Source organism: Pteropus alecto, unplaced genomic scaffold (genome assembly GCF_000325575.1).
Source record: "Pteropus alecto unplaced genomic scaffold, ASM32557v1 scaffold57, whole genome shotgun sequence".
NCBI classification, from domain to species: domain Eukaryota; kingdom Metazoa; phylum Chordata; class Mammalia; order Chiroptera; family Pteropodidae; genus Pteropus; species Pteropus alecto.
Window position 1 is genome coordinate 11552744 of NW_006442508.1, and position 19619 is coordinate 11572362.

Here is a 19619-nt window from a genome sequence, read left to right on the forward strand (position 1 = left end):
CAAAGCCCACAGACAAACTGTAGGTGAGAATACTGCGTGAAGGGCAACAAAGTGCTGTTGTCTTCTGTGCCTGAGGATACAGCCACTGTATAGTTCTACAAAGATGATTAAGAGGCCAAAATCCAGCTTCTGCTTCAAGGCAGTATCAGTCTTGAAGGGGTGCCATTTTTAAAAATTTTCCAAATGACACTGTCTGCTTTCTAAACTCTACACCATCAGAGGAATGACTTTTTTTCTTTTCTGCACAAAGATTCCATATAAAATTCCATGTATGCTGTGACCCTTTTGTACCTGGCACGCCTTGAGTCCCATTACACATTACACAGCCAGCACAGGGGCTGAAGGGAAATTTGATGGCAGTTTATTTGGTGAAGTTCTTCCATTAGCACCAAAGCATTTGACACACTCAGAGTGTGAAGGAACATCATCACGCTATGGGAGGGCCTACTGGAATCAAATGGAGGTGGTATGGGAATCTCCTTTTCTTTCTCCCTTTCTTTTGTATGCAGCTCTTGAGATTGTCTAGTAAAGGAAGGCAAGCTACAAAGAGTTACAAAGAGCAGCAGAGTAAATTTCAGGGAATTGATACCCTCTTTCAAAGAAGAATGCAGTATAAAATGTCCCCCAAATGTAAATGCTGTCTTTGGGCTGTCTTCAAGCAATGCACTTAAATCCAATTGCTATGGCTCCACGAGACTCATCTGATCAGCAGGACTTCCATCCCACAGGGGCTAAAACTGTTTTGTTTTCAAAAAGGAAAACGTATCTGTGTTTGCCCTCCTTTGCTTTGTGAAATTGAATTGCAGAGAACTCATGAATAATAGAAAGAACACTAAGGACTGTGAAATTAACACTGGCATGAAACAGAATTTCTAAAAGGGGAAACTACCGGAGAAGGCTTTCTTCAACCTCCCCCAGATGGATTTGAAAACTGGGACATCTTAGTACTGGAGGGTGTTTCCTGCTTTCAAGAAGATGAATATTTTCAAATCCTTTAGGTTAGATATATATTTCTTATTTTTTGAAGATCTTCGAGGGTGGAAATTATGGTGGTTTATGGCTCAGTAAGGACCATTCATAATGTGACATTTTTCCATGGGAATGAAGAGGAATTTTCACTCAAAAGGCTAATCAGCTCTTTGTTCTGCTTCCGTAGATATGCTCGCTGCATAGGCTGTACTCAAAATTAACTAAAGACTCATCTTCCTTTTTGCTTGTTCTGTCTAAGCAACAAATGTAACTGCCTGTACCCTCTAGTAATTTCCGTGCTTTGCAACCCAGAGCAACTCCCCCATTTTGTAACCATCTGAGGACACATTAACCAATCAGCCCATGCCAAATAAGTTCTATATAAGGAATGTTACAACTGAGCTCTGGGCCCAGATCTTCAGAGTGCTAGCTCCTCTGGGACTGCCCGCATAATAAACATGCGTTCTCCAACTCTCCAAGTGCTGCTTGGTTTCTCGCTGGTCTGATTTTTGCAACTTTTCTGCAGCAGGAACTCCACTTTACTCTTTAATAATGAAGATGGCTAACTTATTGAGTACTTACAATGTGCCAGGCACTGTGCTTTACACACATTTTCCCATATGATTTCATAACTACCCAGTAAGGGAGGTACAATTATTTGTTTTACAGACACAGAAATTTAGGTGTAGAAAGGTTAAGGCACACAATTATTAGGAGATGGGGTTGCCTGCCAACTCAGGCCTGAATGGCTCTGGGGCCTGCTCTCTAGCCACCATAGTACTCCATTTTTATGTGTCCTTTTGGACCTTTGTCTGCAAAATGCTCCTGCAACTTATCGTGATGGCCTAGTGGCCATTTTCCTTTTCCTTTCCACTCCCCACAAGGCAACATCCTGCCCTTTATGTTCCTCATGTTCCAGATTCTCTCCAGGTTGTCTTGGGGTCATATCGAATAAGCTGGAAGAAGAGGAAGTATCCTACAAGAATGTGCTTTATTGGATCAAATACTGGTACAAGCTGTTTCTAACCCCAAGTCACCACAACATGTGGGACAGTGCTTAAAAACTATAAAGCTCTATATAAATGCACATAATTAAGTGTCTGAATTTTGGAATTAGACAGATCTGGGTTTCATTCATTCATTAATTTACTCATTTGTATATTGTTTATTGAGCACTTGCTATGTGCTAAGCATCACATTAAATGTTAGGTTTGAATTTCAGAATCACTACTTACATCTATGGACCTTGGAAGATTTATTCAACCTCTTTAATGAGAATAATAGTTACCTCTGGGCTGTTGTAATATTAGAAGCTGGTACTTAGTAAGAGCTCAATAAATGGTATTATTAATAAAAAGATAAAAACAAAGTGCAGTTGTTGGGCCAGTGCCCACTTCTATTACTTTCCCTCAGGGCCCCGCTTGTCAAGGTTGTACCTTGCCCGTGTGTATCACCAGGGCCTGGGAAGTTAATGTGCTAAACTCAGCTATTGGCTTTTGTAAAGGCCTTTTAGTAAGATAATGACTTAGCCCAAAGGAATACCTAGTTCTGGGTACCCTGGAAGACTTAAATGGAAGTCATTTCTGCAAGGGACTTGCACATCAAACCATCAAGTATCTGCCTGCCTCTTTATTTCAGTAACTGCCTTCACCTGACAGATCAGCAGCTTTCCCTCTATATGATCAAAGGAATTAGTAGTTGCTTAGAAAATGGATAAATTTATTTTTAATAATGAAAGAATTTCTATTTGTCCTTCTAGATGTTAGTATCTCACTTATGTTTAATGGATAGTCCACTGATGTTTGCACTTCATTTTCTTGAGATGCCCTCAGTAACACTACTTGGCTAATCTAACATGATTCAACTAATAGGTTTTCTATCAGCATTTATGGACTATCTCATCCATCTACCTTTCTTCCTAAGAGAAGCGTGTGTATGCAGGAGGCCGGAGCCATCCTCTTTCCCAAAGCAATTAATTCTGTTTGAAAATCAATCTGTAGAATTTGGGCTTCCATGGTGTGTTCTCTGGAACAGAATGGAAGCCAATTTCACCCCCGAGTTTGTAAAGGAGTAAAGAACGAGTCTTAAAACAATTATGTTTTTAGAGTAAGGCTTTAAAAAAAATATGTAAAGCCTAAAGATTAGTAACAGTAACTACTTGAAGGTAATTTAAGTTATTAGCAGAAACTAAGTGTTCTTTCTCTCCCCTAACTTGGTAGCCTCCAGTGGCTTCCACCTCACTCTGAGTCCCAGCCAGACAGAGTCAGACTGTGGTTGTGGAACCCAATCCTGTCTGGCCCCTCGTCCTATCGACTCCATTTTCTGCCACCTTCTCTGCCCCTGCTTTCGTCTAGGCATATCGACTTTTCCACTACTGCTAGCCTCGATCACGTTGAGGATACTTCTGGTACTGGTTGACCTCCTTCAGGTATCTCTTTGCAGGCATTTTATCAGTGATGCCATCCCTACTCCTACTTTTTCTGACTTTTCCTGGTATTTCCTAACTCCTTTCCCTGATTAATTTTTCTTAGCACTTATGTCCATCTTACGTACTTTTTAGTTTCTTATTTAATCATTTATTATACCCCACCCTCCACCCCCCACCCTTGGTCCTATTTAAGCACCTTGAGAACAAGAATTTTTCTGTCTTGTTCACTGCTGCATCCCCAGGGCCTGGAAAAGTGTCTGGCATGTAGTAAACATGTTCAATTCAATACATACATGTTGAATTTATGGATGGATTATTTAGTTTTTAGTTTGTTAAATTCCATTCTTAGAGTTTAGATAGAACAGCAATCATGTCTTATATTGTGTAGGAATTTAGAAGTTCTTGGACTTTTCAATCTAGGCTACTGAAAAACTAGTATTCAAAATACACAGAGAGTAGCAAAAGTCTACTAGGGATTCCAAATAACTCAAATATGGGGGTTGTTGTAAAACGTACTGAAAGTAGAAATCTACATGCTAAAAGAAATCTGCATATAAATGAAAATCACATTAAGGACCTAGATTTAAGGACTAAAGTGGGGCCCCAGGAAGAGAAAGCAACTAGTTTACAATTGTAGCTTCCTTACTAAGTTACTTTCTGACCAACAGCTATTTTTCCAACCTCTTGGACAAATTTTTTTCTAAGGAGGAGATGACTTTTCCCCCTTTCTTTATTATATCTTACTGTTTTAGTCATTTGCTTTGAGATCTTTAAGTTGAGGCGTGTTGTTTGTAATGAGCTAAGGAAGGCACATTGGCTCCTTTGAAATTTTCATTATTGTTAAAACTAATGCAGTCAAGTTGAGTCCCCTTCTGGGGCTTCCCTGTAGTCATTGCTTGCTATAGGTAAATATTCATAAATCTGCTATCATGGAAATGAAATAGAATGCCTCAAAATTACTTTGGGGGCATAAGGAAGGCCCTGAAGAGTGAAATGGGTGGATGCATTTTATTTTCAGATTTGTAACGAAGAATGTATTTTCTGTGAGTGGATGATATGCTCTGCCCTGGAGAAGAATTTCAAGAATCTGAGCAGATTGTGTTCAGGGCAGCACTTGCACAATGAGAACAGCGGGTTCTACCCACACAGGCATGGGGATCCTCTGAGGGGGCTGGTGGTAACTTCTTAGGAGTGCTCATCAGTAAAAAGGGACCGTTGGCACTGACTGAATTTTTAGAATATACCTTCTTAAAACTCCTTGATGCCTTCTTATGTTGGTTAGAGGATTCTTTTTTTTTTGAAGAAATTTTATTTTCTGTCATCCTTATTTCCATTTTGTTTAAGAGTTTGTGGAAAAATAGCTTAAGACCACCTAGTGGTTGTTCCTGCCCCCCAGTGGCCTGAGCAGTGGGGGCTGCAGATCAGTCTTCAGTGGCAGGCAGAGCACTCTGGTATTCAGTAGGAAACTGCTGAATAGGCATCGAGGGCATCTATACAACTTCAGATCAGTCTGGTCCTCAGATTGAATAGCAGTGAACTCAGGAACCGGAGCAGTCTATTCACCCTGAAATTCCTCCTTGGTCACGTCTTTTCAGCAACAGCCTTCTTTTCCTTTTCAATCTCTTCAGATTCTCTGTGGAAGTAGAGATCAGACATGATCTTCCATGAGTGTTCACTAGAGATGGTGCCACACATGCACAGGACTTCCTGGGCCAGCATCTCCCACCTTGGACCCACAGAGTGAACCCCTTTGTTGCAAGGGATGGCAATGTCTGCGCAGCACAGAGGAGAGTTTGTGTTACACAGAACAATGTTAACATAAGATGTCTCTGTGAGAGGCTGGTGGTCAGACCTGGGATCAGTAACCACCAGAAGTCTCATCTTCCAGAAGGCTGCCTGGATCTTGTTAGCGAAGGTTCCAGAATTGAAGTGGCCGGCAATAGAAGTGGCTCCAGTGGCAGCCATGAGCTTCAGTGTAAGCTTGCTGCCCAGTATTCCTGGACAAAATGACACTGACATCAGCTGGGTTTTCAATGGCAACGATGGCACAAAATGCCAGCAGAACCTTCTCCCAGGTTCTCTTTACATTTATGGTTTAGATACTATCACTTTTCCTTTTGTAGATGTACTATTCCATTTGAAAGTCAATGTTGGTGCCATCTAAGTGAGTTCCTGCTAAAAGAAATTTGAGGACATTTTCTTCCTTCATTCGTTGGACATCGGCGCTCTGGACATTGTGAAAGTTTCTGTTTAACTTATGTGGAAACCAAGAGCAACGGCATAGGGGCCTCTCTCTGCGTAGCTCGGAAAGGCAAAGATTTTCTTTAGGCCAATATACATTTACCAAATGCCACTGGTGAGAGAGGTGCAAGTGTGAAACTCCTCAAGAAGGCCCTGTCCCATCTGTAAAGAGTTGATAAACTAAGCAACTTCTGATGGCGGCCATACTGTTAGGGTACCTTTAACCTCCTTTCCCCTCCCTCTTTAATTATCTTTCTGTGGTCATATCTAGGTTCTGGGGTCAAGGGCAGAATGGTTCAGTGATTTGAGTGAATTGATGAAGGTGGTGTATTTAATCAGAGGCTGTTTCCAGAGAGAGTGAGAGAGATAGAGATATCTATTCTTCAGAATCATTTAAAGGAGAACTATAATCTAGAAAATGAAAAGCATCAGCAATATTTGCAGTTGTGGAATGTCAAGGTCAGGATTAAAAACAAAAAGTCTGAGAGGGCACTCTTGTCACTGATTTCAAAGGAGCTGATTCTTAGGGTTATTGGCTGTCTCAATTTACAACGCTATATACTCTTGAACATCAAATGCTCATTATCAAAAATTAAAGAAGTGTGGTACTGAGGTTTGAATTATATTTTAGATAATAGATTTTGGAACATGCTTCATGTTGTTAAGATTGACCTGACCTTACAGCTAGGAAAGATTTCCAGTAGGTGTGGTTTCTCAGTTATAATATCTTGTTTCCATGAGTATGAGAAAAGCAAGGAAAGACCTCTTTGTTTTTGTTTCCATCATGGTGTCTAGAAGTAGGCAAAATTGTTGGGTACGTAAAGCCTTGCTTTGGATTCTATGGCCTCTGCTCTCCTTGGGCTCTCTGTGTCCGAAAGTTCTTAGCCACCCACTCTATCTTAATCTTTCCTTTTGAGGGAAACAGAAGTGTCCTGTTTTAAAAGACAAACAGAAACTTAGTGAGTTTATAGGAAGTCAGAGAAAAATGTTCTAATGGCAGATTTTCAGGCTTCTGCTATTTATATGGGAAGTCGGGAGGTGTGGATAATTACATACTGAGTCATGGTAAGGCTTGCTCGTCGCAGTGACTCTAGCTGGTCCCCCTACTCCTGCTCTTTACTTATTCCAAGCCAACCTACACATGAGTGCTAGAGAAAAAAAAGCTTCATTAAATATGTTGTTTTTTTCCACAAGAATTCTCAAATCAAAAGTGACTTCCCATTAGATATGGCCACTATCATATACACATCTATCTGGTTTCCATAGTCCTTTACTGACCCTTGAATTCTCCTTCTTCTATCAACAACCTTCTGGTTCTTCTATTTTTAATCCTAACAAAAACATTTCTCATGATCGCCTGGACTTTCTTTATACAAACAAATTTTTTTCATGTCTCAGACGTGCTTATCATGACTTCCGTGCTTCAGCCCTTGACATTTCACCTCCAAAATGCCTTTTGATCCCTGTCCTACCAGACCACATACCTGTGCTCAAAAAATTTTATCTAAAAGTCCACTTCCCAGCCTCACACATTCTGATCACATCTCTGAAGGGATACTCACCAACAATTCTTTTTTATGGTATTTCTGGACAGAAAAAATTACTCTGTCTGAATAAAAGCCCTTACTTTATGGTTTAAATCTATGGGCTTTCTCTTTTCTTATTTTGTTTTCTTAGGATATGGAATATATCTTGTCACCCTCTTCCATTTAAAAGTTCTTCATAAATTTAAAGCTTATTATAAAATTGCCTTTTAACTTACTTTTCTAAGTACTTTGTTTCTTTTACTCTTTTATTACTGGACATGTTTTTCCAAATTTTGATTATTACCTGCAACTTATCTTTATATCAGACTCAGAAATATCATATTTCATCGATTCTAAAGTTATCTTTTTTCTCACATTTTAACATATCAGATTTCAATCTATAACAGGATTCATCTTACAGTTGATGACATTTTACAATTATTAATGACAGTACTTTTTTTCTTGGTGATAATTAAAATGAAGGTATGTCTTGAGTGATGAAAAAGGCAAAGGGAATTAGTCAAGATTAAAGGAGATTAAAAAGAAATGACAACCAAATGTAATATGTAATTTTTTGTTAAGATCTTGGATTGAAAAAAATCAAGATCAATTAAAGTTTTATCAATTAAAAATTGGCTTTATCGAGGTATAATTAGCAACTAAAATTGTCATATATTTAAAGTACATAATGTGATTTGATATATGTATACATGTGAAAGGATTTCCACTGTAGAATTAACATACCCATTATCTCACGTTTACTTTTTTTGCGTGTGAGAACACTTAAGTTTTACTCTCTTAGCAAATTTCAGTTATACAATGCAGTATTTTCAACCATAGTCCACATGTTGTGTATTGGATCCTCAGACCTTATTTATTTTATAAATGAAATTTGTACCCTTTTATCAGCCTCTCTCTTATTTCTCTTACCATCCAGGCCCATGATAACTACTATTGTACTCTCTACTCTCTTTTTTAAGATTCCACATATAAGTGATACCATACAGTATTTATCTTTCTCTGTGGCTTATTTCACTTATCATAATTCCCCCCAGTTTCTTCCATGTTGCCACAAATGGCAGGATTCTTCTTTTTTAACACTGAAGAATTTTTATATGTGTGTGTGTATATATATACACACACACACACACACACACACACACACACACATATATGTGTGTGTGTGTGCTACATTTTCCTTATCCATTAATCTGTCCATGAATGCTTAGGTTGTTTCCATACCTTGGCTATTGTGAATAATGCTGCAGTGAGCACAAGAAGTGAAGATAACTGATGTTGTTGTCTTCAGATATATATCCAGAAGTGGGATTGCTGGATTATATAGTAGTTCTATTTTTAATTTCTTGAGGAGCCATCATACTGTTTTCCACAGTGGCTGTACCAATTTACATGCCCACCAATAGTGTACAAAGCTTCCCTTTTCTCCACAATCTCCCCAATAGATATTATTATTTATCTTTTTGGTGATAGCTATTCTAATAAACAGAGATGAAATGATAGTTGTGAAGGTGATAGTTGAAATCTTTCAAGATATTTTTTGATTTTCCTTTTTATTTCTTTTATGGCTCATTGATTATTCAAGAACATGTTTAATCTCCACATACTTATGAATTTTCCATTTTTCTTCTTATAACTGACTACTAGTTTCATACCATTGTGGTTGGCAAAGACGCTTTACATAATTTCAGTGCTTGTAAATTTATTAAGACCTGTTTTGTGGCCTAACGTATGATCTGTCCTGGGGAATATTCCATGTGTGCTTGAGAAGAATGATATTCTGCTGCTGTTGGATGGGATGTTCTGTTATATCTCATATAGTTTCAGTGGTCTTATGTATAGTTTAAGTCCAATATGTTCTTATTGATTTTCTGTCTGGGTGATCTATTTATTCTTGAAAGTGAGGTATTGAAGTCTCCTACTATTATTCTATTGCTCTCTATTTCTCCCTTCAGATCTGTCAATATTTGCTTTATATATTAGGTACTCTGATGTTGGGTGTGTAAATATATACAATTGTTATATGTTCTTGATGAAGTGATTCCTTTTTCATTATGACTTTGTCTCCTGTTACAATTTTTGTCTGATAAAAGTATAGCTACTCTTTTTATATTTTTGGTTTCCATTCACATGGAATATCTTTTTTTCATCCCTTTACTTTCATTCTGCGTGTGTACTTAAAGCTAAAATAAGTCTTTTGTAGGAAGCATATAGTTGTTTTTGTTTTTAATTCGTTTAGTCACTGCATCTTTTTTAAAAAAATTATTTATTTTAATTAGTTTCAAGTATACCATACATTGGTTAGACATCTATATAGTTCATAAAATGATCCCCCCATTTGCTCCCGCCCTCCCATGACCCTCCACCTAGCAAACATATTAATGCTAACTGCATTCCCTATACTGTGCTCCCCATGCCCGTGATCGTCCTTCAGCTACTAATTTGTACTTCTTTAACCCTTCACCCCAACCCCTCTTCCCCCATCCATCACCAAATTATCCACTATAATTGTGGGTCTGTTTTTGATTAGTTTGTTCTTGTTCCTTAGATTCTGCATATAAGTGAAATTATATGATATTTATCTTTGTCTGATTTATTTCACTCCGCATAATAACCTCTAGGTCCATCCATGTCGTTACAAATGATAAGATTTCATTTTTTTAATAGCTGAGTAATATTTCATTGTATATATGAACCATAATTTCTTTATCCAATCATCTGTTGATGGGCATTTAGACTGCTTCCATATCTTGGCTATTGTAAATTGTGCTGCCATGACTACTGGAGTGCATAGATCTTTATGAATTATTGTTTTGGTTTTCTTTGAATAAATATCCAGAAGTGCAATTGCTGAGACAAAAGAGAAAAGTTTTTGAGAAACTTCCATACTGATTTCCATAGCAGCTGTACCAATTTGCAATCCCACCGACGATGTATGAAGTTTCCCTTTTCTCCGCATCCTCGCCAACACTTGTTTTTTGATTTATAGATGATAGCCATTCTGACAGGTGTGAGGTGATATTCTATTGTGGTTTTAATTTGCATTTCTCTGATGGTTAGTGACCTTGAGCATCTTTTCATATGTCTATTGGCCACCTGCATTTCCTCTTTGGAGAACTATCCGATCAGGTCTTCCGCCCATTTTTTAATTGGATTGTTTGTTTTGTTGTTGAGTTGTATAAGTTCTTGATATATTTTGGATATTAACCCCTTATCAGATGTATCATTAGCAAATACCTTCTCAAACAGCCAGTCGTCTTTTTGTTTTGTTGGTTTCCTTTGCTGTACAAAAACTTTTTAGTTTGATGTAGTCCCATTTGTTTAATTTTTCTTTTGTTTCCCTTGCCCGAGGTGTCCCATTGCCTCCGTAAAATTCTTTTATGAATGGCTTCTTTTCTCTTGCCATTCTGATTGAGTGTCCTTGGCTTTCTCATCCTCTAGGTAGGTCATTTGATCTTCTTTATTCAGTTTGTTTATTCCATTTAATATACTTCTCATCTCAGATAGTGTTCTTCATTTCCGACTGGTTCTCTTTTATAATTTCCATTTCCATTTTTTATGTTTTTATCTCTTTGTTGAAGTTCTCACTGAATTTATCTACACTTCCCATAAGTTCATTGAGCATCTTTATAACCAGTGTTTTGAACTCTGCATCTGTTAGATTACTTAACTCCATTATTTCTGAATCACTATTCTGTTCTCTCATATGGTTTCTGCTGCTTTGTCTTCCCATTTTGTTTGCCTTCCCATGTCTGTTTCTCTAAACAAAGCTCCTAAGTCTCCCGGTCTTATTAGTGTGGATTTGTGAAGTAGGTGTCCAGTGGCACAGTCCTGAGAGGGGGTCAGCTGCGGGCCAAACTTAGCCCAAGCCTCTACCCCTCCAGGGCCATCTGTCAAGATTCAGCAAGCAATCCACAGATGCTGTGCTTATAGTTGCCTCAAAAGGCCACACCAGAAACTGAGGCCACTTGCCTCCAGTATGAGTTTAGACGCTGCTCAACAAGGAGCACCTGACTCACTGAGGATACACCTGGATGTAGCTTGGGTGGGGCCCGAGTTAGGATAGGCAAGGTTTTAGGGAATCCTCTGGGTGGAGTGACCTCTTATCCAGTTTGATGACATCACAGCTATGGCGCCTCTGTGTCCCTGCACTGGGAAGAGGGAGAGCTCAGCAGAGAACAGTGGATACCACCAGCACTTCTGTATAGAGTGAGTCTTTCCTTGGCCCTCACTCCGACAATGTCTCCCTGTAAGTCCCTGGTGCTCCCTGTGTGCAGCCAAATCGGCACTGGTGCTCAGAGCAAGCAAGTCCATCACCGCGAAAATCCACTCGTGGACGCGGCCCCTTTAAGAGGAGTCTGCTGCTGCCACTGCCGCTGCCTCAGCCTCTGTCTCACTCAGCTGCTCCAGACTGGGCAGCCCTGCATCCTCACCCCTTCCTACCTTCTGCAGTTGCAGGGTGATTTCTTAGATTTTTCTCTAGTTGTATGGCTTGTTCATCTAGATCCCAGGTGATTTTTCCTTGCTGTTTGCTCTTTGTTTCCATCACAATTTTTTTATTTTTTAAAGTGCCTACAGCACCTGACATTCCTAGGTGGTCTCTCATCCAAGTACTAACCAGGCCTGACCCTTCTTAGCTTCCAAGATCAGACAAGATCAGGCACATTCAGGGTAGCATGGCTGTAGACTCTGTCACAACTTTGATTTGGTCGCCAGAGGGATGAACAGAACCTCTATCATCTATGCCATTTTTTCCCCCCTCCACTTTGTGTCTTTTGATGGGAGTATTTAATCCGTGTACATTTAAAGTAATTATTAATAAATAAGTACTTACTATTACCATTTTGTTAATTGTTTTCTGGCTGTTTTTTCATCCCTTTGTTCTTTCTTTGTTCCTCTTTTGTTCTCTTCCCTTGTGGTTTGATGATTTTCTATAAGGTATGCTTTGATTCCTTTCTCTTTGTCTTTTCTGTATCTCTTTAACCTGTGTTGTTATCATGAGGCTTACCTAAACATATTATATTGATAACAATCTATTTTAAGCTGATAATAACTTCAAATGTAATCAAAAGCTCTACACTTTTACATCCCCATTTTGTTTCTGATATCACAGTTCATATCTTTTTTTATAGTGTGTATCCATTAACAAAATTTTGTAATTATAGTTATTTTGGATATTTTTATTTTTTAACCTTTATACTAGAATTGTAAGTGATTTACCCACTACCAGTACAGTAGTAGAGTATTCTGAATTTAACTATATATTTACATTTACCAATAAGTTTTATACTTTTAAATTGTTTTCATGTTACCAATTAGCATCCTTTTATTGCAGTTTGAAGAACTCCTTTTAATATTTATTGTAAGGCTGGTCTGGTTGTGATAAACTTCAACTTTTGTTTACGAAACTCTTGATCTTTTCTTCTGTTCTGAAGGACAATTTTTCCAGGTGGAATATCTTTGGTTAGAAGTTTTTATTCCTCAGCGCTTTGAATATATCATCTCATTCCCTCTGACCTGCATGGTTTCTGTTGAAAAATCCATTGATAGTCTTATGGGGCTTCCCTTATATATCACAAGTTGCTTTTCTCTTGCTATTTTAAAGATTCTTTCTTTATCTTTAACTTTCGACCATTTAATTATAATGTGTCTCTTTGTAGGTCTGTTTGGATTCATTATATTTGGTTCTTTTTAGGCTTCCTGAATCTGGATGTCTGTTTCTTTTCCCAGGTTAGGGGAGATTTTAGCCATTATTTCTTTGAATAAGCTTTCTGAGACTTTCTCTCTCTCTTCTACGTCTGGGACCTCTATAGTGCATATAATGGTCTGCTTTATGGTACCCCATAATTTCTGTAAGCTATCTTTACTCTTTTTCATTTATTTTTCTTCTCTATCTAGATGACTTCCACTACTCTGGCTTTAAGTATGCTGATCCTTTCTTCTGCTTCATCTAGTCTGCTATTGAACCCCTCTGTTGAATTTTCAGTTCAGTGATGATATTCTTCAGCTTTATGATATCTATTTGGTACTTTTTAATATTTCCTATCTCTTTGGTGAAATTTTCACTTTGTTTTTTCATTGCTTTCCTGACCTTACTGAGCATCTTTATGACCAAAATTCTCAACTCTACTGGGTAAATCACTTATTTCCACTTTATTAAAATCCAAACTCTTCACTCCTCAGGGAGAAGCTGAGAGTTGTGAGTTCCCTTTAGATTGTGTGGTGCTGTGCCGAGAGTGAGGTTTAATGGTGAGAGCATGTCCCATCCTTTCCTACCTGTTTTGATGTGAGTATTTTCTTGTTTGTATGATATATAGGATTTACTTAACTAGATTTTTTTATTTCTCTCCAAGGGAATTGCTTTTTGTGTAGCCATACATTCAATATGCCTATGGGAGGAAGAAAATTCAGTAGCCTCCTATATCACCATTTTGGTCCAGAGTCAAAAGTGTTTTATTTTTTGATAACTGGGGGAAAATTAATATGAACTACATATTAGATAAAATTATAGTATAATATTAAATTTGTTGGTTATGACAATGTTATTGTGGTTGTGCAGGATATTATTCTTGTCCTTTTGAGGTGACTTCTAGAGCATTTAAGAGTGAGGTCACCTTGCAACTTACTTTCAGTTTACGAAAAAAAGTCTATTAGAGTGTTTATAAGTATGATATAAATATATATCATCCATACACATAGCAGTTGTGGTAAAATGTTAAAACTGAACTTACTTAAAATGAATTGACTTTTTTTCCCCCAGCATCCAAAATCTTTTTAATAACAAGGCAGGATCTGGGGTTAGTTTTTGTAGCCACAGCTGGCCCAATGGGCCTTTGGCTCTCTTACACCTTGGGCCCTTGAAGTGCATATAGGGTTTAGTGTGGCTGTGTTGGGTTCCAGGGGCCTTGCTGAAATGCCTGTACACTTCTCACCACATGCGAAAATCAGAGAGCAGGACGGTGCCTCAGCCCCTGGGGAAGTACAGGGCCAATAGGTCAAAGGTGAGGATCTTGCTTCCAGCCTTAAGGATGCTGCTCTATGTGCTGCTAACACGAAGTGCTCTCACCTTCAGTTTGGGGACTCCCTGGACAAACACATCATTAGTTATAGTCCCTACAACCACAGCAATTTTGCCCTCCTGTCCAGGAAGCTTCATCTTCCAGATCATCCAGGATATGGACAGAGAAGGCTGGTTGATGTGACTCATGAACAACCTCTTTAGCACCACCAGATTGAAGGTGGAGTTGGTTCATCTGGCTAGAGACCTGTACCACTTGACCAGCAGACTTAGGTAGCAAATGTGTGTGGCAGATGTCTACCCCTATGATGGTGCCTTCTGTTCCACCAGGCCTGTAGGACTTGTTTTTATTCAATTTATATTGATTAACTGGATTCTTGACCAAGATAATCCACCAATTCAGGAATTGTATCTGGAATGAACTATGTTTTTTCTCAAGATTTTAAGTACTATACGTTCTGTAGTGAAGTTAGAGAATGATAATGCCAACTTCCTTCATAGGTTGGTGTGAAAATTAAGTGAAAAATAAAAGCAAAAAGTTTTGGAGAGCGTTTGGAATGTAGTCCACACTCATTAGATATTAGTGATCCACATCATGATCGTCACTATCATTATAATTCTAGTCATCATCTTAGGACTTTGTTTGAAAGGACATATCCAGCCTTTACAAACTTAAACAGAAAAAGAAGATATTTGTTATAAGAATACATGAAAACTCAGAAAACTCAAGACCAAGAATTACAGTCAGATCTCAGGAAGGAAGGAAACCAGGAACTGGAAAGTTGGCAGGATTCAAGGCAACCACCCACTGCATTTCACTTTTTCTGTCTCTCTGAAACTATAGGGTCTTCCTTTCATGCATTTGCTTTATTTCTTTCTGACTGTAGACTAATTTTTTTGGTGCTAAATGCATCGGGTAGAGCATAGAGATGACACAACTCTAAGTCTTTATGTCCTCAGTTCATAAGACAGGTTAAAGTTGTGTAGTGTTTTTAGGTGACCACTTAGGTACCCATTTTTCAAATTCTTAAAAGAAAATCTGATTGACCCAGCTTGGGTCAGATGTCTATTCCTGGTGCAATCTGGTGCTAGAGTGGGACTGTCACAGGTAAGCAAGGGCCCTATGTATCATTTTCCCACACACCAGCTAATTCTCTGACACCAACTGGGTGGCTAACGATTCAATTCTGACACTAAATCCCAGAATTACTGCAAGCCCCACAGGTAAAGGACTGCCACAGCTTTAGACATTGTCTAATAATAAGGTTACCAGGCTAGCTACATTTCTGCAAGGCCAACTACCATTTTGAGGGTTCCCATGATCCCCCTCAGTTTCCCTAATTCACTAGGATGTCTCACAAACTCAGGAAAATGCTGTTGTTCTTACTATTACTGTTTATTTTAAAAAACACAAATGAAGAGCCAGATGAAGAAATACACAGGGCAAGATCTGGAAGGCTCTGTTCCAGTGGAATTGGGCTGTGTTATCCTCCTGGCACATGGATGTGTTTACCAACTTGGAATTTCCCCAAACTCTATTGTTTAGAGATTTTTCTCTAGATTTCTTTATTGTGCGATTGTTTAAACCAATGGCTATTGGTGATTGAACTCAACCTCTTCTTCCCCAGAAGCTAGAGGAGTAGAGCTGAATGCTCAAACCTTCTAATTATCTGATTGACTTTCCTCATGACTAGCTCCTATCTTGAAGCTATCTAGGGGCTTCGCTGCCAAGTGTCATCTCATTAGTATACAAAAGACACCCATCACTTAGGAAATACCAAAGATTTTATGAATTCTCTACCAGGAACTGTGCACAAAGACCAAATATTTATTTTTTATTATAAGTATAGTAAAAACAGGCCCATAGTGTGAGTAGACTCCAGAAGTTCTCAAAGAGTCGAGTTGTGATATGGCCTGAACAGACATTTCCAATAGTGATTCCAACATACTTCTGAAAGACAGCAGAGGAAAATAAAGAAACTTACTCTTGGAAGGATAAACTCTATCTTCAGACATATCTCATGCATCTGTTGTGCACATTGCTCCCCTCAATCTGCTCTATAAGATGCTTCTCCTTGTTTTTTTTTTTTTTTTTTTTTATTCCATATCTTAATCAACTCAGATTGCCACACAAAATACCACAGACTTTGTGGCTTAAATAACAGATATTTATTTCTCATAGTTCTGGAGTCTGGGAAGTCGAAGGTCAAGGTGTCAGCAAGCAAGGTTTCATTCTAAGACTTCTTCTCTTGGTTTAAGGTAACTGCCAACTTGCCATCTGCACACATGATCTCTTTGTGCTTGAGAGGATAGAGAGAGAAGGAGAGAGAGGAAGGAAGGGTCACTGGTGTCCTGTTTATAAGGACACTAATTATATGGATCAGTGCCTCACTCTTATGATCTTATTTAAACTTAATTACCTCCTTAGAGGCCTTGTCTACAAATACAGTCACATTAGGGGTTAGAGTTTCAATATATAATTTTTTTGAGGAAACACGATTCAGTCCATAGCATTTGCTGTTCTCAATACTACCAAAATTTCCCCCATCCCCCAGAGCCCAGCACCTTATTACTAGAGAATTTCCTTTATAAAAGACCACCAAAGGGAGACTAACCCAAAGGGATATCTAATGGTGAAGTTTTAGCTATTAGTAGGGATGAGGATGGTAATAGAGAATCAGGAAGGGAAATGAGAGGTCCATGAAGTTTAAAATCATGCTTTCTGGGAAACTTTGTATTTTAACTACAATGAAGTCTAAGTCTTCATCTTTCCAACAAACTTTATAACTAATTCCTGGAACCTGGAATCAGCATTCATTAAATTCATTTTAAATTACTGATTTTCTTCTTTGACTAGCTCTTGGCCATGTTTTAGAACTATTTTAATTTTTACTTGAAGAATTCTCTCATTAGAACAGTTTCTGAGCCCAGCCCTTTGGAATACATCATATAGGAAAGCCTCACTCTGTATATTAGGTTATTTTTGTGTTGACCCTATTTCTCATCTGGCTTCTCACTGTATGGAGCTGATTCAAACTCAGAGCTCCCACTGACTTCAAAAGGCTCTAAGGTAAAGTAAGAAATAGTCTCATAGAAATTTCCCAAAGATATTTTGGATTTATAAAAATGCATTGCTATATTTAAAAAAGATGTGAATATTACTCCTGAATAATGAATGGATGAGTACCAGTCAGACAAAGTCAAGAAATTCTCTTTGATAGTAGAAAAAAGCTCTTATAAATTCATAGTACTTGGCAAATACATTCATTCTTCTGGGGAGAAATTTTAGGTTCTGTTGTAGTTTCAAAAGCACAGGAGTAGAATCTTTTAAATTAAATCTCTACTTTATAGGTGTCAAATATCTACCATACTATCTTCATAAAGTAAATGTAAAAATTATAAACTATTTTGAGAAAGATATACAGAACATAGAATTTAAAGTAGATATTCTCTGGATTTCTATAAACTTTCCAAATTTTTCAAAAATAGCTGTTTTAAATTTCAAGTAGGATCTAGACAGGGATGAGTTGTATTTGTAATGTTATTTCACAGGTTGGAAAATATCACACATCTGTATAAGACTCACTCAGACGCCTTCAGAAAGAAGGAAACATTGTAAATATATAAAGGTAATTGCAGGAACTGGAAATACAGGAACTGGAAATAGGGTCAGCTAGGCTCTGGGGATTGACTCTGCAGTCTTGTTTTATTGATCAGAGAAACCACTCTAGTAATATTTTTTTCTGTTTTCTCCAGTGGACTTTCACTTCCAACTGACTGATTGTAGACACCATATCTGACATGTCCAGTTCAATAATCTTTTTTTCTGTTTACCAACGTTTTCATTTCCTCCACTGGAGCAGCAACTCTGGCAGAAGCAGAGAAGAAATGGGTGGGTGTTCTGGATGTTCTTCTTAATGCAGAAACAAAACAATAGATGAAATTAAAAGTACCCATGCTAAGAAAAGCCCAGGATTCCAGCTGATAGAAAGAATGCTGTGAGGATTTTTTTTGCACAGCAAAGGAAACCAACAACAAAATGAAAAGACAACCTACTAAATGGGGAAGTATATTTGCCAATGATACATCAGATAAGGGGTTACTATCCAAAATTTATGAAGAATGCATACAACTCAACACCAAAAACCCCCCAAACAATCCAGTAAAAAAATGGGTGGAGGACCAGAATAGGCATTTCTCCAAAGAGGACATACAGATGGCAAATAGACATATGAAAAGATGCTCGACTTCACTAATCATCAAAGAAATGCAAATTAAAACCACAATGAGATATCACCTCACACCTGTCAGAATGGCTGTAATCAATAAATCAAAGAAGAACAGTGTTGGTGGAGACGTGGAGAAAAGAGAACCCTTATGCACTATTGGTGAGATTGCAAATTGGTATAATCACTATGGAAAACAGTTTGGAGAGTCCTCAAAAATTAAGAATAGGACTACCTTATGACCTAGCAATTCCACTTCTGGGTATTTATCTAAAGGAAACCAAAACACTAATTTGAAAAGATATATGCACCATTATGTTCACTGCAGTGCTATTTACAATGGCCAACATAAAGAAGCAACCTAAGTGCCCATTAATAGACAATTGGATAAACAAGTGGTACATATATACAAGGGAATATTACTCAGCGATAAAAAATGAGGAAAAAGGACCACAGTGGTTTTATGATAAACTAGTCTTTTACCATGAGGAAAAAGGACCAGAGTGGTTTTATGATAAACTAGTCTTTAATGCCTTTCATTTTCATGAACCCATGGCTAGAGGTTCACTGACAAAGGTGACATTCAATTGAGCTCCTGAATTAGCAGTCTTACCTGCGAAATACGTAGCTCTGTTGGCATATTTTAAGAAACATTTCATTGGGCAGATATAGCATCTTTTAAAGGAAACAATAAATAACTTCTTGCCTAAATTTAATGCAGAGAATGATCTTCATTCTTAGTGTTGATCTATTCACTAACTCGCCTTCTTATCAGGTATAATACATTCCTGTTGGCAGCTTGATTTAATTGGACTTGTGGTAACTGAATTGAGCACTTTCATTAGGTAATTATTTTGTTATAACAACCACTTTTCAGCTTGCTAGAGAAAAGAAATTTTCTATTTTTCTCAAACTCGAAATGGAACCTGGATTCTTTTCTTTTATAACAAAGGGGAATAAAAGTGATCAGTTATAGAATTAAGGTGAGATTGAGCTATAGGATGAAGAAAAATAACCTTGACTTATGTATTGATAAGAGACAATGTGCTTTTGAATACAGAATTAGAATTTCTCAAATTGTGGGTACTGGCACTGGGTAGTTTTCACTTTTGAGCAGAGTGATTATTTTTCCCCTGCCTCAGTTTCCCTCTGGAAGTGGAGATTTTTTTCCTTCAAAAATTTTCCTATGCAAG

At 37.9% G+C, this 19619-nt stretch overlaps 3 pseudogenes; all 3 read right to left on the reverse strand.

The window, feature by feature from the left end:
• Positions 1-4759: 4759 nt before the first annotated feature.
• LOC102888934 lies at positions 4760-10141 on the reverse strand (annotated as a pseudogene).
• Positions 10142-11751: 1610 nt separating this feature from the next.
• On the reverse strand, positions 11752-11870 carry LOC112471530 (annotated as a pseudogene).
• Positions 11871-13980: 2110 nt separating this feature from the next.
• LOC102889182 overlaps positions 13981-19619 on the reverse strand; it is a 40715-nt pseudogene continuing 35076 nt past the window's right edge.